At 36.3% G+C, this 7,499-nt stretch overlaps 1 pseudogene; it reads left to right on the top strand.

Moving 5' to 3' along the window:
- Positions 1–1,474: 1,474 nt before the first annotated feature.
- Positions 1,475–7,499, top strand: part of LOC111303986 (putative aquaporin TIP5-1) — a 58,962-nt pseudogene continuing 52,937 nt past the window's right edge.

The following is a 7,499-nucleotide window of genomic DNA, read 5'->3' as shown; positions in this document are numbered from 1 at the left end:
CCTTAAAGTGCTAAGGGCTCCTCTATGCGGGCATTCGACCACCCGATGCGGCCCCTTGCAAAGAAAGCAAGCTAGCGGTTGCCTAGGCCTGAAAGTCACTGCATTGTTTGTTTTGGGCTGGGTGCTATCTTGATCGAAAAGCCTCCTATCTGATCCCCCATTGAAGGGACGGTCCAATCTGGTCATCTTTCTCCCACTCCCAAAGTTGAAGCTACTGCCAGCTGGTGAAGGATTTTTCCGTTTTAAGGAGCCATCGTTATAGTCTTGGAGACGTTCCACTGTAGCCATGGCTGCGACCACGTCTTGCACTTTTTATCGGTGTAGTTCTGCTCTGGCCCAAGGCTTGAGGCTCTCAAGAAAATAGAACATCTTGTCCTTCTCAGACATGTCTCGAATGTCCAACATCAGGGTCGAGAAGCTCCTCACAAACTCTCGCACCGTCCCCGTTTGCACCAACTCTCGGAGTCTCTTTTGAGCCATATACTCCACATTCTCCGGGAAAAATTGGTTTTCATTTCCTGTTTCAGGTCCGTTCAAGTTTTAATTAGGCACTCGTCATTGACAAACTTGGAACGCCACCAAAGCTTGGCATCCCCTGCGAGGTACATCGATGCCATTGATACCTTGTCTTCCTCTGAATCCGTGTGCACCGCCCGAAAGTATTGCTCCATGTCAAATAAGAAATTCTCAAGTTTCTTGGCATCCCTTGCCCCATCATAACATCGAGGCTCCGGCACCTTAGGCCTTCTTCCCCTATCCATCAAGCTCGAACCTGACCTGGCCACAGCCAGTTGTAAGATGCTCACCTGTGTTCTGAGCTCTTCAAACTCATTCTGAAGAATATTCAAGGCATCTCTAGCCTCTTCACTCACATTGTGGAGAGTATCGGATAACTCCCGCTGGGTTGTCTCGATCTCCCTTACTCGATCTTTAGTCATCATGTGAGTTTTCATTGCGGCCACCGCGACCTCAAGTTCTTCGATTCTCTATTGATGATTAGGTCCACCACATGTGGCCATCTCATCCATTTTCTAGCACTTCTCAATCGTGCTCTGATACCACGTGTCACGGACTAAGCTTTCTCTCAACAAGCACTAGCCCACGCGGCACTTGAATGGACGCTTCCACCCAAGTCAGCCTTCAATAGATCGATATCTGAACAAATAACCATAAACCATGGTTAGTCTCATGCATTCACAATAAGGCACAATATATCGAGATCAATCTCAAGCATACACACACAACAAGGCACATTCACATCGAGAAAGAAAGAAACGCATCGAGGCAACAATCGGGCATTCAATCGGGGTAAATTTTATTATAAACGGGAATCATACATCGGGTCCTCCCACCATCACCAAGGCCAGGGGGCAGCCCTTGGTGGGTGGCCTAAGCTCGCATAGCACCCGGTGAGACAGCCCAACACTACGCTGCCGGTTCACCCCCCCTAAAGAGCCTTAGAGCTTTTAGAGCTATGCTGCCAGTAACTGTTACAATGTTTGAAATGGGGACACTTTTCCTAGCACAAGGTATCTACTCGGTCATGGCCCTATACATGGGTGGCTCATGGCAACCTAAGTTCCGACCATGGCCCTATACAAGGGTGGCTCATGACACTGAGGCTGATCCACTTCATTTAATTTCATACATTTGCTTGCCCTCTGCTTCAACATCTAGCTTCTTTGGTTCAGTACTTAAGTTGCTGTAATAATTTGGTAGATATTGGTGCAGTAATATTGAAAGTAGAAATTTTTGTGTACTAATATACAACCTAAAATGTGATTTCTGAGTAAAGCGTATGAATAAAGTAAAGCGATTTTTTTAGTTCCTTTTGTAAATGCAACTGGAACGATAATGTCAGGACCCTACTTGATCCAATTTTTGAATTGGTCCATCACCAAAAAAAAAAAAAACTATATAGAATAAGTACGGTACAGGCTTTGCTAGAAGAGGAGGTTGAGAATTTGGTTAACCTGCAATAGATTTGTGGTAGGGGAGATAATGTTCTCTGGTAATCCATTCCAACCAAAATTGGATCGCATAAAGTTCACTAACTTTATTCTTGGAGTTGCTTTTAGCATCCATAATATCTCATTCGTTCTTTCCAGCTCTGAACAGATCATCATGGAACGGAAAAACGAAAAAAAAGAAAAGGCTTAACATCATATAAAAACAGTTCAAGTTGGCTAAAGAATGACCCGGAGATGGTTAGGGAGAAAAATGTCCCTATTTCAAATAGTCTTATGGTTTTTGGTAGGATAGCTGGGATAGCTCTTATGCTCTTTATAGGAGGATGATTGGTGTCAGCTGTCTACCACCCTCTTGGCTAGCATGCAGGGGAGGCTTGGCAAGTCTAAAGTGAGCTACTTTTAGGCACATGTGGTGTTTGGGTGGGCGGTTATCATTGGATCATGAGTGTGGCATGGTATCTCTTCAGATCATGGTAAACCCAGAGACAGTTAGGGTCGACGGGCCTTGCATCGCGCCTTTGCGTTGAACCATAGGGTTAGACAGTAGCGTTCGCTATGCCCATCGATTTTTTTCTTTGTGCCAAAAAGATCATGAGATGGTGTTTGTGTAGGAGGGACACCATTGAGCTTGAGAGATGAGCAGCCTAGCAGGTAGGCAAGCTACTAGACTCTTATAGCCAATTGGTAAAGGTGTACTGCAACTAGGGTAGCACACACAAGTCCCTAAAGTGGGATAGGCATGATACTAAGTGTCCATCATGTGTGCAAGTAACCTAGAATAAGGCTAAGGGTTGAGGCCTTGAGATATAAGTTTTGTAGGATGAGATGAGCCTAGTGTGGCTCCGAACTAGCTACTGACTAGCATGTGTTATGCTTACAAGATCTAGGTATGAGAGCTTATGTACGATGTAGGTGGGTATGGTGTTGGGTTATCACCATGCCAGAATGAGATAATAACATAAGAATCGAGGCTATACACCCTTATGAGCCAAGTAAGTCGGTGCTTGGGAGCTTAATGCCTACAAGTAGAGATGGGTACTCAGGGCCACACTGAGAATCATGGGCTAATGAGATAATGGGAGTTGGGTTCCTCTCTATCAAGTTTGAAAATGTTGCGTGCGACCCTACAAGGTATGAGCTAGGAAGAGCTCATGAGTATATGGCTTAAAGAGTTAGTAACGATTTGTCCATGAAAAAATGGACTCAAAAAGGTTGACTTGACTAAAAGTAGTCTTGGTACCACACAGAATCGAGGTTTTGGTCTAAGGAACAAGTGGCTAATAGCACGTGATATCAGAGCTTGGTTTGGCTTAGTGGTGGGATTAATGTGACCCCGAGTGAGGGCACGATAAAGTGAAATTGAGGCAATGCTAAGGTCAAAGAGAGTTATTAAGACACAAATATAGTTCTGTGGCTATGAGGGCTTGGGAATAAGCTAACGATACGTGCTGTGAGAAAATTTGGCATAGGTGGAAAGTTTTTGAGTAGGCTCTTGGATGCCAAGCGAAAGGGCATGGGAGTCTGTCCTCACCTAGCATAAGGTGTTAGCGCATACAAGGATGTGATGCCCTTACAATGGGAAAACCATGATGTGACCAAAATACGATAGGGGCATACACCATGAAATGGTGTTGAGTAAAGCCATGAGGGCCGAAGCAATTTTTATCCTGAAGGACATGAGTCATGCGTATTGAGATTAGTTACTAACATGTGCACTTGTTATGTGGTACATATGCCCTAGTGAGGATATGAGTTGAGTAATTTGGGTCTAAGCATGGAGCCACTCTACAAAGGTAGATGAGTATGAGTTGATTGAAGATTGAAACCATGAGTTTGTGATGGTCAGTGGACCATGAGTTCTTGTGGTCAGAGAATTATGAGATTGTGGTAGTCAATGGACTGTGCTTATGTTGGCCGAGAAAAATAGCCTTATGAGATGTAATGTTGAGAAAGGGAGAGAGAGGAGCAATAGAAAAGATAATGAAAAGGCTTTAGAAAATAAGAAAGCTTACAACCAAAAGGGGGAAGTTTGTCGAAAGAGGTGGATTGGTTTTGTAGCAAGGGAAGCCTCTACTTTTTAAAAAAAGGTGGATTGGAAAGGTAGCTCTTTTGCTTCCATTTTTGTTTGTTTTCAAGCTTGTGAACACTGTCATATTCATTTGTATTCAATTGGTGTGTAATGAAAGGAACTTTTTCAAACCAAAACTCCCAAGAAAACCTCTTCTTTTAAACTAGTTTCATCACTATTGCATGGAAGTTGGAGGTTTCCCATGAACCTGTTTGTATCTATTGATGTCAAAGGGTGTAGCTTTACCATTTACATATCTATTACTCTTTCTTTTGCATAACTTGTTGATGGAAATCTAAAGCTTCATACTTCTGGCTAGGTTTAACACACATAAAGTTCTTGTTTAAGCTTTCCGTTTTGCTTGGTGTTGGTAGCTTTCATTTTTTTTCTCTTTCCTTCTTCCTGTATGGGTCTTTCACGAAAATGTTACTTTTTATTCAAGCCTTATGTGTTGATTGCTGTTGTATGTGGGCTATGTTAATTCACAAACATAAGGTTGTTGTCCTTTGCCTGTTTATGCCATCTCTCCTATGAAAAGCCTCGTGCCATATTGGGTTCTCATTCATGCTAGTGTGTTTTACTTAGGTGGAGTAGCACCTTTTTTTAACGACAAAAAAGAAAATCAATGAATATTGGTGCCTAGAGCCTTCGAAACCATTGAAACTTGCAACATAATAATAGGGCCTAGAAAACTTTTCCATTATCGAACTATCTCATCTTTTGAATTGTCTAATCTAAGTTTTTGTTTTTTGCATTCATTAACATGAGAAAACTTCTAGGCGTGGAGTACAAGTTGACTTTGTTAGGTGTCATGCATGCTTTTTATATTATATGTCCATCCTTATTTATTTCTTAGTTAGCTAAAGTTGAAATCTCATGTGTTGTGATAGATTTAATATTTAAATTCTTTTATGCTAAAGTTAATTTTGTACAACTTATTCTCATGTCATAAATTATTATTGTTATTATTTTGGATGCAATTTATTTTATTTGCACTCTTGCTTCAAAAAACTAATGATAAAAAAGGGAATAATAATAATAGTAATAATAAAAATAAAAAAATAATCATAATCATAATAAAGAAAGCAAGAAATATATATGAAATATAAAAAAATATAAAAAAATTCATTTTTAGAAGAACTATAAAAATGAGCTTGCTTCGAAAATTTACCAATGTTAGAAATTTTTAGAGAGGTTCGTAAGTTCTTAAAATTGTAACCCAAGCCTACCTAAAACCCCAAACTCATTTTAAATTTATAAGGATTTACATGAAAGCCTATTATGAAGTAAATTATTCTCGAATGTCGCCTAGATGTTACGGTATTTAAGAAATTTTATTTCATTAAAAATTTTTATATATTTCCACAAACTCAAAATAAATTTGTTTTGTTAAAATCATGATTATAAAAATACAATAATAATAAAAATAAGAGGACAGGATTTTAAATATAAAAATTTGTAGCCAAATTCTGCTTAGATGTTGCGGTATTTAGGAAATTTTATTTCATTAAGAATTTTTATATATTTCCACAAATTCAAAATAAATTTGTTTTGTTAAAATCATGATTATAAAAATACAATAATAATAAAAATAAGAGGACAGGATTTTAAATATAAAAATTTGTAGCTAAACTCTGCTTAGATGTTAGAGAGTCTAGATGGTTTCTTTATATTTGAAAACTTGATTCTTAAATTCGCATTTGATCATCATTTTGTATATATTTCATTTTTAAATTAATATATTCATTTATAACACACACACACACACATATATATATATATGTTTGCTCAAGTTATGAATGTTTAATATTAATTATATTATATTTCATTTTTTTCTACATTAAATTTTTTAAAAAAATTTTTAGTTTTGAATAAATAAAATTAAAATAGCATTTCATTAAATATTATTATTGATATTCAACCTAAATGTTGGAGAGTCATCAATGGTTATCATTTACAAAGAGTATTATTTTATTATTTTAGAAGAAATGTTGTGATAAATCTTAAATAGAAAGACTATCTTCGAATTCTACCTTTTTGTCGAAGATGTTGAAGATATTTCTTTAATTTGAAGATTTTTCTTAATAGTCCTAAATAAATGATTTTTTAAAACTAATTTTATTTCTTACAAAATGAAGGGAATTGTAATTAAATTTAATATAAAAACCATTTTTGTTCAAAATTATAAATTACACATGATTAATTGGTACTAATTCTATAAGTGCTGTGGGGAAGCTAATCCTTCCCCATATATAATCGACTCCCAAACCTAGTATATTTTAGTAGACTAAAACTATCTTTTTAATAAAGCTTTAAACCCATTTTACAGTTTTATTAAAAAGATAAATTTGTGGGTGACCAATCACACCCCTAACAAGATTGGTGGTGACTCTTCATGATTTTTCACGATTTTTAGATTTTTTACATCTAACGATCGAATCTTTGGATCAATACATTACGATAACTTAGCGACTCCACTAGGGATTTTTTAAAGTTAGGCCAAAAATTTTAATTATGCACTATTAATAATTGTTGAGTTTAATTGGTTTTATTTGATATTTAATTTAATTTCCTTTATTTTAATTTTTCAAAAATATATATATAGGTTAATAAATAAAATAAATTGTATGTTAGTTATTTTTTTATTTTGGTTTTGTGCTTATGATTTATTTATGATATCTATGTCACTTTGCACACTTTTGCATATGCACTTACATGCATGAGCTCTAGACCCGAGCTCCATCCTTTTTAAGAGAAAGTTAAGTAGTTATGCTCTCGTGAGGTGATAATCTCCGTATTTACTAGTGAAACACTTTCACTCAAATTGGACCCTTTCTATTAGTAGCCTACAATGGATGCAGATCAAGGAGCCTTACAAGTCTATAACGAATGATTATGTAAAAATAGTCTGGGAACCTTAGATAAATAAATCCCAACTTGGCATATTAAGAGCCATAGAAAGCATGCCTAGTGTAAAACCACGCTACATTTTTAGAAAAATTACCAAAAGTTAGGATACTATATACATTATATTATTCTATTGTATGGTTGCTATATTGTTTCTATTACTTCTTCATTTCGAATTATTGAGTTATTTTATCTTTTATATATTTTTTTGATTTTGTTGCTTACATTGCATAGGCATTATATTTTAAGAGAGGGTATTTGTTTTAGGCCAATCATCGACAAGACAAAAAAAAAAAGACAAAAAGACAAAAAAGACAAAAAAAAATGCTCATTGAGCCATTTGTGGTGTTGACCTTTTGTAAAAATTATTCAAAAGTCTAAAGCCATGCCATTTTTTCTTTCACAAAAATTACCCAAATTAAGATATGTGGGCACTTTGATACAATTTGTGTTTTAGGGTAATAATAGCACAAAGAAAGTTAGGTTAAAAAAAAGAGATGAAAAAAAAGGCAAAAAAAAAGAGCAAAAACAATTTTAGGATAGGTAAGAAATTT

This window comes from Durio zibethinus, chromosome 9, assembly GCF_047325235.1.
Source record: "Durio zibethinus cultivar Kanyao isolate XHJ-2024 chromosome 9, ASM4732523v1, whole genome shotgun sequence".
NCBI lineage: Eukaryota > Viridiplantae > Streptophyta > Magnoliopsida > Malvales > Malvaceae > Durio > Durio zibethinus.
The sequence above is the reverse complement of the archived record's forward strand: the minus strand, read 5'-3'. Positions and strand labels throughout refer to the sequence as shown.